General features: G+C 37.9%; 1 long non-coding RNA gene across 1 annotated transcript in view; it reads left to right on the forward strand.

The window, feature by feature from the left end:
• Nucleotides 1–19,400, forward strand: part of LOC140597781 (uncharacterized) — a 246,703-nt gene that overhangs the window by 123,495 nt on the left and 103,808 nt on the right. The window contains exon 2 of the long non-coding RNA XR_011999709.1: nucleotides 11,522–11,569. This is a non-coding gene — a long non-coding RNA (uncharacterized lncRNA). The remainder of the gene's footprint in view (nucleotides 1–11,521; nucleotides 11,570–19,400) is intronic.

Raw genomic sequence — 19,400 nt, forward strand, 5'->3', positions numbered from 1 at the left:
ATACTGTGATTTATAAGAAGTATGCATTTGGTCTTTGATTTGTTTCTGTCACAGAGCTCCTAAAACCACAGGAATTTCCTAGGTGTTGAGAACTGTAAAAGTGTCTTTTGTTATGTGAATGAGATGACTTTTGGACTCCCTGTAAAGGTGAAGACCATTCAGCCAGGGGAGCCAAGGATGTGATTAGAGGATTAGAACTTCCAGTCCTATACCCCAACTTCCAGGGAGGAGCAAGGAGCTAGAGGTTGAATCAATTGCCAATAGCCAGTGATTTCATCAATCACATCTATGTGCCGAAGTCTCCATAAAAACCCAAAAAGGACTGAGGTTAGAGAGCTTCTGGAGCTGTGGGGGAGTGGTGCATGAGGAGAGGACCTGGGAGGTCTATTCCCTTTCCCCATGCCTTGCCCGCTGTATCTCTTCTACCTGTATGTTTAACTGTATTCTTTACATGCCCTTGTATAATAAACTGGTAAAAGTAAGTAAACTGTTTTCTTATTTTATTTTATTTTATTTTATTGAGTTCAATTTGCCAACATATAGCATATCACCCAGTGCTCATCCCATCAAGTGCCCACCTCAGTGCCCTTCACCCAGTCATCTCAACCCCAACCCACCTCCCTTTCACTACCCCCTTGTTCATTTCCCAGAGTTAGGAGTCTCTCATGTTCTGTCACCCACACTGATATTTTTTTTTTAATTTTTATTTATTTATGATAGTCACAGAGAGAGAGAGAGAGAGAGAGGCAGAGACATAGGCAGAGGGAGAAGCAGGCTCCATGCACCGGGAGCCTGATGTGGGATTCGATCCCGGGTCTCCAGGATCGCGCCCTGGGCCAAAGGCAAGCGCCAAACCACTGCGCCACCCAGGGATCCCCACACTGATATTTTCACTCATTTTCTCTCCTTTCCCCTTTATTCCCTTTCGCTAATTTTTATATTCCCCAAATGAATGAGACCATATAATGTTTGTCCTACTCTGACAATTTCTGTTCATGTCTTTTGCCCATTTCATGATTGGATTGTTTGTTTCTTTGCTGTTGAGTTTAATAACTTCTTTATAGATCTTGGATAATAGCCCTTTATCTGATATGTCATTTGCAAATATCTTCTCCCATTCTGTAGGTTGTCTTTTAGTTTTGTTGACGGTATCTTTTGCTTTGCAAAAGCTTCTTATCTTGATGAAGTCCCAATAGTTCATTTTTGCTTTTGTTTTTCTTGCCTCATTGGATGAATCTTGCAAAAAGTTGCTGTGGCCAAGTTGAAAAAGGGTGTTGCCTGTTCCTCCTCTAGGATTTTGATGGATTCTTGTCTCACATTTAGATCTTTCATCCATTTTGAGTTTATCTTTGTGTATGGTGTAAGAGAATGGTCTAGTTTCATTCTTCTGCACGTGGCTGTCCAATTTTCCCAGCACCATTTATTGAAGACACTGTCTTTTTTCCAGTGGATAGTCTTTCCTGCTTTGTCGAATATTAGTTGACCATAAAGTTGAGGGTCCCCTTCTGGGTTCTCTATTCTGTTCCATTGATCTATGTGTCTGTTTTTGTGCCAGTACCACACTGTCTGGATGATCACAGTTTTGTAGTACAATCTGAAATCTGGCATTGTGATGCCCCCAGATATGGTTTTCTTTTTTAAAATTCCTCTGGCTATTTGGGGTCTTTTCTGATTCCACACAAATCTTAAGATGATTTGTTCCAAATGTCTGAAGAAATTCCATGGTATTTTGATAGGGATTGCATTAAATGTGTAAGTTGCCCTGGGTAACATTGACATTTTCACAATATTAATTCTGCCAATCCATGAGCATGGAATATTTTTTCATCTCTTTGTGTCTTCCTTAATTTCTTTCAGAAGTGTTCTGTAGTTTTTAAGGTATAGATCCTTTACCTCTTTGGTTAGGTTTATTCCTAGGAATCTTATGCTTTGGGGTGCAATTGTAAATGGTATTGACTCCTTAATTGCTCTTTCTTCAGTCTCATTGTTAGTGTAGGGAAATGCCGCTGACTTGTGAGCATTGATTTTGTATCCTGCCACATTGCCAAATTTCTGTTTGAGTTCTAGCAATCTAGGGGTGGAGTCTTTTGGGTTTTCTATGTACAGTATCATGTCATCAGTGAAGAGGGAGAGTTTGACTTCTTCTTTGCCAATTTGAATGCCTTTTATTTCTTTTTGTTGCCTGATTGCTGAGGCCAGGACTTCTAATACTATGTTGAATAGCAGTGGTGAGAGTGGACATCCCCATCTTGTTCCTGATCTTAGGGGAAAGAATCCCAGTGTTTCCCCATTGAGAATGATATTTGCTGTGGCCTTTTCATAGATGGCTTTTAAGACGCTGAGGAATGTTCCCTCTATCCCTACACTCTGAAGAGTTTTGATTAGGAATGGATGCTGTATTTTGTCAAATTCTTTCTCTGGATCTATTGAGAGGATCCTATGGTTCTTGTTTTTTCTCTTGTTGATATGATCTATCATGTTGATTGCTTTATGAGTGTTGAACCAGCCTTGCATCCCAGGGATAAATCCCACTTGGTCATGGTGAATAATCTTCTTAATGTACTGTTGGATCCTATTGCCTAGTGTCTTGTTGAGAATTTTTGCATCTGTGTTCATCAGGGATATTGGTCTAGAATTCTCCTCTTTGGTGGGGTCTTTGTCTGGTTTTGGAATTAAGGTGATGTTGGCCTCATAGAACCAGTTTGGAAGTATTCCATCTCTTTCTATCTTTCCAAACAGCTTTAGTAGAGTAGGTATGGTTTCTTCTTTAAACGTTTGATAGAATTCCCCTGGGAAGCCACCTGGCCCTGGACTTTTGTGTCTTGGGACGCTATTGATGATTGCTTCAATTTCCTCCCTGGTTACTGGCCTGTTCAGGTTTTCTATTTCTTCCTGTTCCAGTTTTGGTAGTTGTGGTTTTCCAGAAATGCATCCATTTCTTCTAGATTGCCTAATTTATTGGCATATAGCTGCTCATAATAAGTTTTTTAAATCCTTTGTATTTCCTTAGTATTGTTGGTGATCTCTCCTCTTTCATTCATGATTTTATTAGAGCCTTTTCTCTTTTGTTTTTAATAAGGATGGCTAATGGTTTATCTATCTTATTAATTCTTTCAAAGAACCAATTCCTGGTTTTGTTATCCCACAGTTCTTCTGGTCTCTATTTAATTGAGTTCTGCTCGAATCTTATTAACTCTCTTCTCCTGCTGGGTGTAGGTTTTATTTGCTGTTCTTTCTCCAGCTCCTTTAGGTGCAAGGTTAGCTTTTGTATTTGAGTTGTTTCCAGTTTTTTGAGGGATGCTTGTATTGTGCTGTTATTTCCCTCTCAGGACTGCTTTTGCTGTATCCCAAAGATTTTGAATGGTTGTATCTTCATTTTCATTAGTTTCCATGAGTCTTTTTAATTATTCTCTAATTTCCTGGTTGACCCTTTTATCTTTTAGCAGGATGGTCTTTAACCTCCACATGTTTGAATCCCTTCCAAATTTCTTCTTGTGATTCAGTTCTAGTTTCAGAACTAGTTTCTTGTGATTTCAGTTCTGGTCTGAGAATATGCAGGGGAACAATTCCAATCTTTTGGCATCAGTTAAGACCTGACTTGTGACCCAGTATCTGCTCTATTTTGGAGAAAGTTCCATGTGCACTTGAGAAGAATGTGTATTCAGTTGCATTTGGATGTAAAGTTCTGTAAATATCTGTGAAATCCATATGGTCCAGTGTATCATTTAAAGCTCTTGTTTTTTGGTGATGTTGTGCTTAGAAGAGCTGTCATTTACAGAAAGCATTGTGTTGAAGTCTCCCAGTATTAGTGTATTATCTATGTCTTAACTTTGGCTATTAATTGATTGATATACTTGGCAACTCCCACATTAGGGGCATAAATATTCATAACTGTTAGGTCCTTTTGTTGTTGGATAGATCCTTTAAATATGATATAGTGGCCCTCTTCATCTCTTACTACAGTCTTTGGGATAAACTTTAATTTATCTGCTTTGAGGATGCTACCCTCCTTTCTTTTGAGGACCATTTGAATGGTAAATGGTTCTCCAACCTTTCATTTTCAGGCTGTAGGTGTCCTTAGGTCTAAAATGAGTCTCTTGTAGACAGCAAATAGATGGGTCTTGCTTCTTTATCCAGTCTGAAACCCTGTGTCTTTTGATGGGATCATTAAGACCATTCATGTTCAGAGTTACTATTTTAAGATATGAATTTAGTGTCATCATAATACCCATTCAGTCCTTGTTTTTGTGGATTGTTTCTTTGGACTTCCTCTTTCTTTTTTACAGAGTCCTCCTTAATATTTCTTTCAGAGTTGTTTGGTGGCCACATGTTCTTTCAGTTTCTGCTTATCTTGGAAGCTCTCTTATCTCTCCTTCTATTCTGAATGAGAGCCTTGCTGGATAGAGTATTCTTGGCTGCATGTTCTTCTCATTTAGGGCCCTGAATATATCCTGCCAGCCCTTTCTGGCCCGCCATGTCTCTGTGGAGAGGTCTGCTGTTAATCTAATATTTCTCCCTATATAAGTTAGGGATTTCTTGTCTCTTGCTGTTTTAAGGATCTTCTCTTTATCTTTGGAATTTGTAAGTTTCACTGTTAATTGTCGGGGTGTTGAATGGTTTTTATTGATTTTAGGGGGGGCATCTCTCTATCTCCTGGATCTGAATGTCTGTTGCCCTCCCCAAGTTAGGGAAGTTCTCAGCTATGATTTATTCAAATACACTTTTTGGTCCTCTGTCCCTTCGGTGCCCTCGGAAACCTCAATTAAAAGTAGAGTTTTCCTTCTGATGCTGTCATTTATTTCCCTTAACCTTTCCATGGTCTTTTAATTGTTTTTCTTTTTCCTCAGCTTCCTTCCTTGCCATCAACTTGTCTCCTATGTCACTCACTCAGTCTTCTACCTCATTAACCCTTGTGTTAGGACTTCCAGTTTGGATTGCATCTCATTTAATTGCTTTTTAATTTCAGCCTGATTAGATATAAATTCTGTAGTCATGAAGTCTCTTGAATCCTTTATACTTTTTTCCATAGCCACCCAGTAGCTGTATAATTGTGCTTCTCAATTGGCTTTCTGACCTCGAATTGTAATCCAAATTCTGTAACTCTGTGGGAGAGAGTACTGTTTCTGATTCTTTCTTTTGTGGTGAGTTCTTCTTTCTAGTCATTTTGCTCAGTGTAGAGTGGCTATAAACAAGTTGTACTGGGAAAGGAAGGAAAAAAAGGGGGGCGAAGGGGAAAACAAACAAAAAACAAAACAAAACAAAAACAGAACAAAACAAAACAAAAAACAAGGAGGGGTATCCTCTGAATCTATATACTGTAAGCTCCTAGACTTCCCCTGGAGCTTTCCAATGCTGCTTGATCAGGAACTTGCTCTTCCCCTGTCCTCCAGCTAGTCCTCTGGGGGAGAGACCTGTTGCCTGATTCTCAGGTGTGTGCACCTGGAGAGTTGCCCTGCCCTATGTCAGGTGCAGGGCTCAGTGGGAGCGTTTTATCTTGTGAGGCCCCTCTTCCCTGGTGGCTCTGCTCCATCCCAGGCACACGGTGACACCGGAAGGAACAATACCACTGGCGGCAGCCAGCTCTCCAGCACTGGAGTCAGCTCTCGCAGTAACTCCTGCAGCTACCAGTCTGCACTGGCCTAGATGCTCTGGGGGTGGGGGGCGCTGATCTGCACGGCTCGGCCGCCCCGCAGCAGGAGCGTCCTTGCTGTCCTGTGTCCTCCCGGCCTCCACCTGTCCCAAGGGAAGCACCGGATCCTGGGCTGTGTGCCCTGGCACACAGGGCTCCAGGGCCTGTGCTGCTGGAATTGTGTTCCCAGGGCCGTGCCCTCCGTGCAGAGCTGCCACCTGAGCTGCCCCACCTGAGCTGCTCCCAGGGCTGGGTAGTAAACTGTTTTCTTGAACTCTGTGAGCAGCTCTAGCAAATTAATTGAACCTGAGGCAAGGGCCATGGAGCCTCAATTTATAGCCAAATCCAAATCAGATAGAAGTCATGGGTAACCTGAGGACCTACTATTTGTGACTAGTACCTGAGTAGGGGGCAATCTTGTGGAACTGAGACAAGAAAACTGAAGTGAGTTCATTTAATAAAATTTGTTTTGTTTTGTTTTTCCTTTTCTAGCTTCTAATCTTGCTAGGACCTGCACTACTGCTCCACTTAACACATACTTTGTAATGCAAATAGCATATGTGCTCTTTGTAAGACACAAGATAATGATACCTTTTGAGACTTCCAGCACAATAGATAACATCTAAGGAGTGGTCAGGCAGTTCTCATAAATGTTTTCCAAGACCACTGACTCCAAACACCTTGATCCAAGACTCCCGGCTTCAGGGAATGAGTGACTTACGAAGGACACTTGTTCTGGCCAGTTCCTGGATGGCTAAGAGGACACATACACCTGTATATGCCAGTAAAAACTCCAGACCCCAAGCAAGGATGACATTCATGCTCCTTTCCTTTACAAGACCCCCAGACACTCTCCATCTCTCTCTCTCTCTCTCTCTCTCTCTATATATATATATATATATATATATATATATTATTAATAAATATATATATTCAATGAATGAATGAATTCATTGAATTCAATGAATAAATCCAATGAATATATATATTCAATAAATTGCTTTCACTTCCTACTGGCTCACATTCGATTTCCATCCTGTGGATTTCCATCTTGGCTAATAACTGTGGGACCCTCTCTCTGTGTCCTCAGACCCAGCCTGCTTGTATCAGAACTGAGCCCTTAACCTGTGGGATATGATATTATCTCCAAGTAGATAGTGTCAGATGGAGTTAAATTCTAAGACACTTAGCTGGTGTACTAAGCACTGTTTGTTGAAGATGTATGAGCCACCCCCAACCCCCACTACCACCCCCAAACACACACGTTGGAATTGGGTTCAGGAATGTAAATGACCATCCCATTGATTTGTCTTAGCTTATTTTTTAACTTTTAAAAGCATTTTTTAAAGGTTTATTTTTTTATGTCTTCTATAAGGATTTTATTGTCCATTTTTAACTTTGTTATTTTCAAGTTAAATTTATTGATTTATAAATTACATTCATTGAAATTTATACTCTTTAAATGTAGAGTTCTATGAGCTTATGCTATAATGGAGTAGCCACTACCACAATCAAAGAATAAGGCATTACCATCATTGCCAAAAGTTCCCTTATATCCCTTTGTTGATTGATCTCTTTTTCCCACCCACTGATATGATTTTGGTTTCTGTATTTTGCCTTTTCCAGAATGTTAGATAAATGGAATCAAAATATAGCCAATATTTTGAATGTTGCATTGTTCAGTAGAAAAATGGTTTTGACATTCATTTATGCTGTTGAATTTATCAAAAGTTTATACCTTCTCAGTCCTGAGGAGTATTATATTTCTGGATGTACCATATAATTTTATAATTTTTTCATTAGTTAATAGACCTTTAGTTGTTTCTTGTAAACAAGCGGACATTCACATTCAAATGGAGCTTTTCTGTAGGAAAATATGTTTTGCTACTCTTGAGCAAATGCCTTAGAAAGGTATTGTTGGGTCATATGATATATGTTTAACTCTCAAGAAACTGCCAAAAGCTTGTCCAAAGCACCTGTATCATTTTACATTCCCACCAGCAATGTATGAGATTTACAAGGGCTCTTTTCTACATCCTTACCAGTACTTGATGTTTTTTTACTTTTTGTTAGAGATCTCTGCAGGCACTTGAGTTTCAGCTTCCACTCCTCCATTTACTTTCAACCTTTCAAAAACATGTTCAGACTTTCACAAAAACTTTCAGAAAGGTAAAATATATGTACTTTCCTCTATCCCTTCTACTAAGAACAGCTAAAATATTGACATTATATTATACAATAAATGTTAAGAAGACCCCAAAAGGTGGGGAGAAAAAGGAAGACTGGCTAGGGACCGTGAACTCAAGGAAACATTCAGTGTGATTTCCCTGGGGTTTATTTTTGTCTTCTCTACTGGAGACTTGGAGCTGAAGAAGACATATAACTGGAAACACCCACAGGCTTAATAAAAATGTCTCTTCTCTCCAGCCAAAGGACCAAGAAAGTGACAGCCTGGTAAAAACAGGAAAGTTTTAGACAATAACTTCTCTTACTCCAGGCAATCATTACAGAAAACCATCAACCTCACCCCACCCATGCCAGCAAAAAGCAAGTAAGGGAGCTTAGAGGTAGACCATTACTGGAATGTAATATAGCTCCCTAATATCTTATTGGGATAGTTATTAAAAAATACAGAGAGCTAGGATTTTCATCCTCTTGTCCAACAACAAGCCATCCATCCCTGACTGTCAGTGGAAATCACTTAGAGACCCTGGCCCTTCCACTCCCACCCAACAGTAATGAAGTGGGTGGTGTGAGAAGAAGTCCAACAGAGAATCAGGACTTTCACTATCACCCAGCAAGACTGAGACAACTCTTACTATGGTGTCCATGGCACCATGAAATGTGTGAGAACCCCCACTTCTACAGAAAAGTAACAAAGAATATCCCAGCTTCTGGTGTCAGTGGAAGCCTGGTAGGGAACGTTGACTTTTACATTTACCTGGTAGTAATGCTTTAATGCCTGACCTCTGTGACCCTGATCTGGCCTTCTATTATGTGATTTCTACTCTATTTCTAATATATTAAATTGCTCTGGTATAGTTTATTGTGAACAAGTTGTTTCTTATCACACAGATATCACTTATTTTATTCTTAATATTTTCTTGTTATATATAGTTCTAATTTTTATCTTTCTTAATTCCTTGAAAAGTACAAAGTTATTGTTGAAAATTGTTCTTTTTTCTATTTCCTAATATATATATATTTTTCTATTTCCTAATATATATATATATATATATTATATACTTTTCCCCCCGAAGCTGATTCTCTTTTTCTCTTTCCTTTTTATTTTGCCATCTCCATCTTTCCTTACTATTATTTGCTCTTGTATTTTTGTATTGTTGCCCTGCCATATCTTTTCAGGCTATTTGGTAATTAAATAGGCTGATTCATCTGGATCTTGCATTTGGCCAAATGTATTTTGAGTAGGGTATTTTTGGGTCACAGATGAACTCTGTGTTTGGGTTTTTGCATTAGAGCTTCAAATCAAAGATTGAAGGCTGTAGGTTCTGTTTTATATTCCATATTCTGATTTTTCTATCAACTCTTGGTGATGGTTGTAGGGAGGGAGCATTAAGGGTTTTATAGTCAGTGAATATCTTTCACTGCTCTCTCATATTTTAAATGTCATGCTGCCTTATTAAAGTGATATAAAGTATTGGCACTGAGGGTGAGAGAGCTATGAATCATATGGTTACCCTGATTTCATATGGTTCTTTTTTTTTCTCCCAAAGATTTGTTTATCTTATTTCTTTATGGTTACCCTGATTTCATATGGTTCTTTTTTTTCTCCCAAAGATTTGTTTATCTTATTTCTTCATTTTTTAGAGAGAGAGAGAGAGGAGAGGGAAGCACCCATGGCCGGGACAGAGGCAGTGGAAGAGAGAGGATCTCAAACAGACTCCCTGCTGAGTGCCAAGCCCTACCTGGGGCTCCATCCTATGATCCTGAGATCACAACCTGAGCTGAAATCAAGAGTCATATGTTAAACAGATTGAGCCACCAGGTGCCACTACCCTGATTTCATATAGTTCTAACATTTAAGTGCACCTAGCATCCATTCCTTTTCCTTCTAAGCCAGTGTAACGGAATAAAAGAGGATTCATGTCACTTCTTGTGTCATTCACAATGAGTAGATGGTTTTCATTTGGGATACTATGTATGCCCCTTAGCAATGTATATCTTTAGGAATTTAATTTGTTTTACATTTTATTTTTTCTTAATTCTAACAAAATAGTACATATTTAAATGTTGATTATTTAATTATTGGGGATAATTAGTATTATCATCTTTAGTTTCTTTTTTTTTTTTTTTTTTAATTTATGATAGTCACAGAGAGAGAGAGAGAGGCAGAGACACAGGCAGAGGGAGAAGCAGGTTCCATGCACCGGGAGCCCGACGTGGGACTCGATCCCGAGTCTCCAGGATCGCGCCCTGGGCCAAAGGCAGGCGCCAAACCGCTTCGCCACCCAGGGATCCCTCATCTTTAGTTTCTTCAGAAGAAAACTAAATGACAAATTTTATTAATGATGTCAGTTTCTAGCAGGTCACTTTAATGAAGAAGTGTATTCTGTTCCCTTTAACTCATTTTCTAACCTCACTTCCTTCCCATCTGGCCCACCACTGCTTCACCATCACTTCCTCTTAAACCACTCATCAAAGACACTTCTCAAATTAGTAGAATTTTTCTTAATTTCTCATTTCCCATTCCCTCCCACAATGCTAAAATCTAATGGTGAGTGGTGGAGGGTGCCAGTAGAAGGTGCTGGTGCTGTACTGGTGGAAGAAAGCATTTCTGTGGATTATTATTGCCTGCTTTCAATTTTGATCTGCTCATTCTTTTGCTACTAGACAATAATTTTCAAGGTTTGTGATACAGAATTTGGTTCTTTCACAAGTTTGAATGCTGTTAGTTTATTTTTGCAATTTTTATTATTTTTAAATTTCCTTTAGATACATGATGAGGTAGGTTCTGTGAATTTTTAAATATTTATTATTATTTATTTTTTAATTTTTTAAAGAGATTTTATTTATTTGAGAGAGAGAGAGAGACAATGAGTTGAGAGCAGGGGCAGAGGGAGAGGGACAAATAGACTCACCACCGAGAATGGAGCCATACATAGGCTCAATCCCAGGACCCTGAGATCATGACCTGAGTTGAAGTCAGAGGCTTAACCAACTGAGCCACACGGGCACCTCTAGGTTCTGTGAATTTTTATTTAATCCTCAATCTTCCAACCACCAAAATTATGGTAACAACTTGCTTATGATTTTGGCTGTCACTATGGCAGTGATAGAACTTGTATTGATTAAGATAGTTCACTCAGGTCTAATGTAGTAATAGTGACAATGGCAACCAAGGTTGAAGTTTCAAGCCCTGTGTTAATCAGTTAATTTATTCTTTTTAAAAACTCTTTCAGCCAATACCCTAATTCTTGACAGTATTCTTGGAAATGATCACTTTCATCAAGAATTGGTGATTGGTGATTGAGGACAGATATTTGAGTGTGAATCCATCATTTCAAATGTAAAACCAACTCTAAGTTCAACTCCTAGCAATGGCAATTCAGTTGTAGATTACCTGTCTACATAAAGGATCAAAGGATCTATAGTTTTTAAGCTGCCAGTGTTGACCAAGAATTATTTGATCTGTTGGTGACAGTCCCATGATATCAAAGCACGTGGTATGAGAGAACAGACATGGTGCCCATAGCTCTAATAAAAAAACCTCAGGTTTTCAGGCAATTTGTCATGATTTGCAAAGAAGAGACTAACAGTCAATTTCTAGAACACATCAGTATCTTTTTGGTGTTCTCCATCTGTGAAAAAGTCACAAATATCACACTATAACAAAAAGACAAATAAATTATTTGCTGTTCATTTATATTCTAGGTTTGTCATTGAAGGAACAGCCACTGAGAACTGGTGTCAAAGTCCCAGGCAAGTCTCTAATAACTTGGAATAATTTTACTTCATTTGAAATGCTTCCACCTGAGAAAAATGTTACCATATCTTGAGTCCAACTTTTTCCAGAAAGTTCAGGAAATATGAAAGCAAGTGTCAAAACAACAAATATATAGAAACATATTTCACATTTCAGATAGTCTCTCACAGTATGTGTCCTTCAACCAGATTTTCTCTTCTTTACTTGTCTGCATTTGGTGGCATTAGGAACATTAACCTTCAGACTGCAGTTTCCTTATACTGCTTTCTCCTTTCCTAGCTAGGATTAATTTTAATCAGATGGTAATTAAAATAGGTGCTGCATAACCAACTCACATTTCTGCAGGTAATTAAAGCTTCCAGATTCATGCATTTCCCCCCTCCCAGCTCTGTTAGAAGCAGTGGCAGATAATTTGTATTTTTCCTTCTAGCACAATTCTTATTGCAGTAATGGCTCAAGTTCTAATAAATCTCTTGCAAATAACTTGTTCAGGCTTTGTAATATAAGACAGAAATTATCAATTGTTCATTTGTTCTTTTTAAAATATATATATATAATTCTCAGTTCTATGCTATTAATTCTAAATACTATAATCTGTCATTGTTCTATTATGAAATAGTTGGGAGTTTGTGTCTCAGAAGTTGTGAAAATCCTAGAACAAACTAGGGTTTCAAAGATGACCAGCATTTTTATTACTGTTTCCATCCTTACTTCTTTCTCTGTCAGAGTAACTGAGCATGATACAAAGGATTTTCAAGAAAGATTTCTTCATGTGGAGAAAAAAAATAATCTTGGGAAATGTGCTTAGATTCCTTGCTCATTTACCAATTTAGACCACCCACTTACCCATGTTCTTTTTTTTTTGTTTTATTACCCATGTTTTTTTATGGAACATTTGCCCACTATCATTACGTTTAAGATGAACTCTTGAGGAATCTCTACATGTACTCATAAGATAAGATGCAACATCCATAATGGAGCTGCTGTAATACATGATACGTTTTTTTAAAAAAAGCAAAGTTTGAAAAAAAAATAAAAAGCAAAGTTTGCCTTTCAAACAGGATGCCATGTTTCTCACAGCTGCTAGTATATCTATGGCTTCCAGCCTGGAGCTGCCTAAATGTCATTGGCAGCCCCAAGCCTGGTGTATTGGATCACTTGCCAATGGCATGACCAACAAACAGCAGCCCACCAAAACCTCACTCCTTGGGAAGGGGTTGCCTCTTAGCTATTGCCAGAGTCTCTGGTGAGCAGCTCACCATGCATCTGGTGGTTATGAAATCTCATTTCATTACACTACTAATTTACAGGGAATGAAATTATAAACAAGGTGATTACTGAGCGTAATTTATGGTCCATGTAATTATATAGCTGTCAAAGTAGTGCTGGCAGTGGAATTGTGCAGAAGAGGGCTGCACTTTTGCCTGGTCTACTGAGTTTGTTAATTGTCCACAGCTGAAAATATTTTTTTTTGTACTGCAAGATCAGCAACCTTCAGTATGGAGAGCCCAGCTAGAGCTGGTTATAATTACCTGCCTGACTGGATATGTTGCCTATTGGCTTTGAAGACCTTCAGGTGATGGAAAATTATCCTCTAGCCTTTTGGTCAATGGAGAAGAACATGTCCACCTTCCTGGGAAGAATAAAAAGACATAATGAAATTGTAGCAAGTAAAAAAATACAAAGCCAAGTATTCTATCTCTACTTCTAGATATCCTTCTACCTATTATACGCATACTTAGATGTGCATAATTAATGTAATAGTGGTAGAAAGTTAACTTAGTATTGCTATAATGAAAAATAAACAGAAAAAAATTCTACTTTTGCCTTGTCTCAATAAATTAGACCTTTAATTATGGCTTTGTTAAGCACATCTCAGCACTTAGGGCTTGTGAGAGAAACCATATCTGTGAATAATCAGAAGCAAGTGAAACACTCCAGACTATTTTAACCTGTTGCCAAAATAGGTGAAAAACAAAGCACAGAGTGGACCATTAAACCAAAGGCTTTGTTTACACAGCTACAATCTGATTTGATGGGCTTGTTTCCTATCTACTCGAAGAATCACTAGTTGTTTTGCATTTTTCATTTTGTAGATATTACCTGGAAAGCATAGACAAGTTTTTTTTTGTTTTGTTTTGTTTTGTTTTTCATTTACCTGAGTAGCTTGTGCTACAAAAAAATCTGAAAGTGTTAATGTACAGAGGCATGTAAACTATGCTGCCTATTCAAACACATCAGAATCCTTGCAACTTTGGCTTCCTCTCATTTCACATGTTGTTGATAATGAATAGATAGAATTATTGTCCCCCTTGTCCTTCTCTGACTGCTGCTTCTAGGATCAGTTCTATCCAGATTCTGGATGAGAGGTTCTCCTGAACAATAACATGTTTGTGGTATAGTCACTGTTTTCCTTAGAACCAGGATATAGCAGAAGGTTCTATTCCTGAGATTCGACATACATAAATATTAAGCCTGATGATAGAAATAATTGATTTTTTAAACTTTTAAATTAGAATAAAAACTATAATAAGTGGTATTAGAGTTAAGCAGAATTTTATATCTACCAATAGGAAACAGATTAATTTAAAAAATAACTGAATTCTTACCATCTGCCAGATAACATTGTGTGATTTTCTAACAAGCCATAACATAACATAGTAACCTGAGAGCAGAACAGTTAGTCGCCAGAAAATAATATTGCTGGAAGAGGTCCATGAGAAGTTATGCATATAGGAAAATTTGCCTTTGTGTTGAAATTGATAAGGTAATATACTACCAGTGCATATTTTTCAGAAAGCAGTTTATCAATTTGCCAAGGTCATAGGGTTCCTTAAATTTAACATAAGGAAGTAAGTAAAGATTTAGAGTCAGAAAGGTGTTCACATGCAACATTCTTTATTAGTGATAAAAGATTAGAAACAACTGAAATCCTATTTCATGAAAGATTATTTTAGTAAATTATAATATACAATTAATATATAAGTTGAAGTAAAATGAACTGGGTATAGCATTGTATCTATATTATAATGTCACTTTCAAACTGAGTAAACATAGAAAATTAAAAATAAGTAGAAAAGAGAAAAATAAGTGGATGAAACAGATAGGTTGAATCACACATAGCTTTACTTTAAAAATGCCATTGCGGGTGACTGGGTGGCTCAGTGGGTTGGGTGACTGACCCTTGATTTCAGCTCAAGGTCATGAGATCAAGCCCTGCATTCACCTCCATGCTTATTAGCACAGCATCTGCTTGGGATTCTCTCTCCCACTGTCTCTGCCCCTCCTCCTGCTCACTTTCTCCTCTCTCTCTCTCTCTCTCTCTCTCTCTGTCTCTCATAGATAAATAAATCCTTTTTAAAAAGTCTTAAAAAATAAAAGTGCTATTGCCAAAGGGGTATCTGCACAATACCTACTATAGAATACCTTAAGATAAAGCAAAACTTGCTTTCCCCTCCAGTTATCGTTTGAGTTCTGAAGTTCCTAGAGACTCGATCTGGCTAATGACAAAGCCCTGACTCCCCAGGAAGGAGCCAGACCTATGCATCGGTTGGCAAGCTTTATAATGGGCAGAATATCCTCAAGACTCATTTGCTTGACTTAAAATCTGCTGCCAACTCAGATGCATTCAGGCAAGGATTTAGGAAATGTCTGTACTTCCTGAAGTGCTTCATTTGTCAGTGGCAGTACAGCCAATGGCGCACAGTCTGTGAGAGAAACACATTTGTAGTCCGGCTGCAAGGATTGTATGGTGAAAAGGAGAGAGTCAGAACCAGCATTTCCTCTAAGTTAATAAAAATTCACAGTGGGGAACCCCATCTAAAGAATCTCTCTTGTCTTTGTGATCTAGGGTTACTGGAAATTCAGCTTCAGGTTCACAGGGCTCTAATGCAAACTGATTTACAGGCAGTGTGAGTCATTGTACTAGCAGCAAGCTAAACAAAATAGAAAGCAAATGGAACCTAACTTCCAAGAGAAAAATATCGAATCATGATGGCAAATAATTTATTTTATTCTTAACTGCTAGGTGATTCTATGGAATCATATTATATTCGGTGATAATGTATCTTATTTCAAGATAAAATTAATATCCTTTCTCCATTACCAGTGTCCAAACATGCAAATCTCTATAGAGGGTCAGTCCCAATACAGAAGCCTTTAATTGGCTTGACATTGGTTAATTTAAGACACACACACACACACTCCTTTCGGTTACTTACCTGAAAAGAAAATCACCACATATTTTTGTAATTCTGCATCCTTCTCCATATTTATGATTTCTCTGGACATGGAATAGTTGCATCTTACCTTTCTTATGTTAGAAACAGTTTTCTCTCCCCTAACCTTCTCTCCCATCTCGTAAATACACGCAGAAATTTCTCCATTTTTGATAAGATTTCAGATGCAATTGCTTTTCAGTAACTTCTTTAGCATTGTCTCATCACCCTAGGTTTTCCAGAAACTGAGGGTTAGACTTGCCTGGGGAAACAGAATGTGATCCCTTTAACCTCTCATACTGCAAACCAAATTGTAATCAAATTACTTACTCTTCCCACTTAAGTAGAAAAGAATAGAGAGCAAATGTAGCTGAAATCACATTATCAGACTTTTCCTATTAAAAAAAATCCTCATCTGCATGCTTTATTCACTATCTTTCTCTCTCCCTCCAACGACTGAGAAAAGGTTTTTCTTAAGTCTCCCGGTACACTGGATACAAATGTATGTTCATGTGAGACAATTAAAGATTTTTTTTTTCCTTCATCTGCACCCTAGACTTTGGCTCAATCTTGGGCTTTGGAAAAAGTATGCATTTTTGCCTTCTCTTCTGCCTCTCATGTATTTATTTATGGAATGCTTTTGTTATTATGCTTCTTAGACACTCCCCTCCTCCCTCTAGTTTCTTTTTTTTTAAGATTTATTTATTTGTTTGTTTGTTTGTTTGTTTATTTGAAACACAGAGAGAAAGAGGCAGAAACATAGGCAGAAGGAGAAGCAGGCTCCTCACAGGGAGCCTGATCCAGGACTGGATCCCAGATCCCAGGATCATGCCCTGAGGCAAAGGCAGACGCTAAACCACCGAGCCACCCAGGTGTCTCTCCCTCCAGTTTTTGTAGGAGAGGGGTCGGGTGGTATTTTTAATTATGCTCCAGTACCTTAGGTAAAAGGGGGATTTGCCTCTTAGATATCACATCCTCTCTCCCTAACGTGATTGCTGTAAACCTTTTGATTGCCTTTTTTCTCAGTTACTAAGAGGGATTGGAAAAATCCTTTTTAATAAGGGGTGTTGATCTGAATATGCAGAGCATTTTTATTGAAGTTTTTGCCACCCTATTCTTGTAAAAAAATTAATGCTCCAACTGCTAAGAAAAGAGTATTTAAACCTAGACATGATTTTCATAGCAATCTAACTGGATGCTTCCAAAGGAATTACCAAATAAACTGCAAAATACATGATTTGGCCAAAGCAGGTCCCTCGAAGGAAGAAAACCATTCACTGGAAACCGTATTCAACAGGATGTGGGCTTTACACATGCCTTTCTGATATGTGGATGTTTCAAATCTCCCTTCATGTCAGGCTAATTGGCAGTGATTCCTGCATGTGTCAAATGTCATGGAAAAGAACAAAAACATTTAGCACCCTGTTTCAAGAAATGCATACTTGTTCTAATTTTTATTTTGTTCCTTATTTTCTCTTTTATTTTTTAAAAATGTTTTCTTCCCCTGGTGTTTATCTCATTAACACAATGTTGAATTATTTCCATCTGGCAAGCTGGGGGAATTGCCTAGTATTATGGAGACCAAGCCAAAAACTAACATGATAAGTTATTTATTAGTTCTGGCCCTCTGGTTCCTTTACCCTAATTAGGATTGTGGAGATAGTTATTCATTGCTTATTTGTAATCCTTTTATTTAAAGGGAAAGCAAATAGGGACACCTGGGTGGCTCAGCGGTTAAGCACCTGCCTTCGGCCCAGGGCGCGTGATCCTGGAGTCCCAGGATCCAGTCCCACATCAGGCTCCCAGCATGGAGTCTGCTTCTCCCTCTGCCTGTGTCTCTGCCTCTCTCTGTGTGTGTCTTTCATGAATAATAAAAAAATAAAATAAAGGGAAAGCAAATATTGATGTTTCTGCATGGAAAAGCAATACTGATATGCAACCAAATGAACTAGGAGTAGTTATGCCCAGGTTAAATATTTGGGTCCATCCTTGAAGCTGGTTATGATGAGTGGAGATGTCTACTGAAAGAAAAGAACACATGGAGTGTAAGTTTTGGAACTGAGCATCATTACTAGTAGGCAAGTTATTGGAAATACTGTTCCTGAGAGAAAGAGCTCCAATGGACTTGTAATAAGCTGGAAGCATGTCACCAATGACCAGTACTATACATAATCTGTCTACACTGGAAGAAACGATATAATGGCATGAACAAAGAAAAGTGTGAGGTTAATTAAGCAGGAACAATATAAGTAAAAAGTAATTCTCTCCAATTCTGATGTCCTTTAGGGGAGTCCTGGTATGACAGGATAGGCTGGGCTGTCAGATTTCCAAAGCACAAATATAAAATGGTGATGAATAGCCCCTTTAGTGCTGTGTAATGATCACTACAAAGGAAGTGAATGGAACACATGCACATGCAGTATAAAACTATACTTGCCCCCAAAGTATTAAACCATTTAGCACATATACCAGTGCATATAAAATGGTTAACCAATTAATTTCTCTTCACTGCTGATACCAGAAGTGCTAGGTAAGAAGTTGATGGTGCTAGGTAGGAAGTACCATGGCATTCTTGTCATTGTTCTCTAAGGAAAACTAGTGAAGAGTTTAAAATGTGCAAGGAGGATTATTAGATGTCTTTTGCAGAATATCTTCAAAATAAGTGTCTATCAGTCTTTGAGCCATTCCATGTAGAAAACTGATAGTACTATAAATCATCCTTGTCTAGAGGAGTGCAAATAGATTTTGTTTCGTTGGGCACAATTATTTCATAGATAATGACCAGCTTTCTTCCATTTGCACATTCATTTTAGTGTTTGTGATCACTTGTATATGTGTGTGTGAATTGTTCTTTGACCAGTTGTAATATTTTACTGATTTCCTCATTAAATAGTTAAATCTTTGACATGTATTAATGTTTTATTTTTATGAGGATCTTAATGTTAGCCTTTCGGCAATTTAATGAAAGACTCTGCTTTCATACAACCTGTCTTCTGCAAAAAGTTCAATATAGTCAGAAAAACAAGGTTAGAGAGCAGGGCTGCTACATAAGGAAAGTAAACAGAATCTGTTCCTGAAATAATCAGTAAAACTCCCAGAAAAAAACTTTATACAAATCAAATTGATAAAACCAATATTCAAGGCTCACTTTAAATAGTTGTAGACATTGAGCTATAGGTTCAAGTATAAGGGAATTATTAATCCAGCCTGGATAAATATAAATGAAATGAGGGCACACAAGAAGGTAGATGCACACACACAAAAGAATTCAGACCTGGCTAAACAGATAATATTTCTTTAGCCATACTTACTATAGTTCTTATCAATTACTTACTGAGGCAATAAATAATTTTAATGTTTGTGTATACCTATTTTTATGTGTATAATAAGTTATGCAATCCTAATTTCAGTGTCAGTTGCATTGTTACCAATACATCATCCTGTTATCCAAAGTCCTAAATTAAGTAATTCCTCCACGGGTTACCATAGATACTTGAATAAGGTATATTTTTCCTAATATGTATCTTGTATGACCTAATGTGTTTTAAAAATCTTATAAAAATCTTTCTCAGCAAGACTTTTGTCTATCCAGGTATGCTTCATATTGCAT

Source organism: Vulpes vulpes, chromosome 2, assembly GCF_048418805.1.
Source record: "Vulpes vulpes isolate BD-2025 chromosome 2, VulVul3, whole genome shotgun sequence".
Taxonomy (NCBI): Eukaryota; Metazoa; Chordata; class Mammalia; order Carnivora; family Canidae; genus Vulpes; species Vulpes vulpes.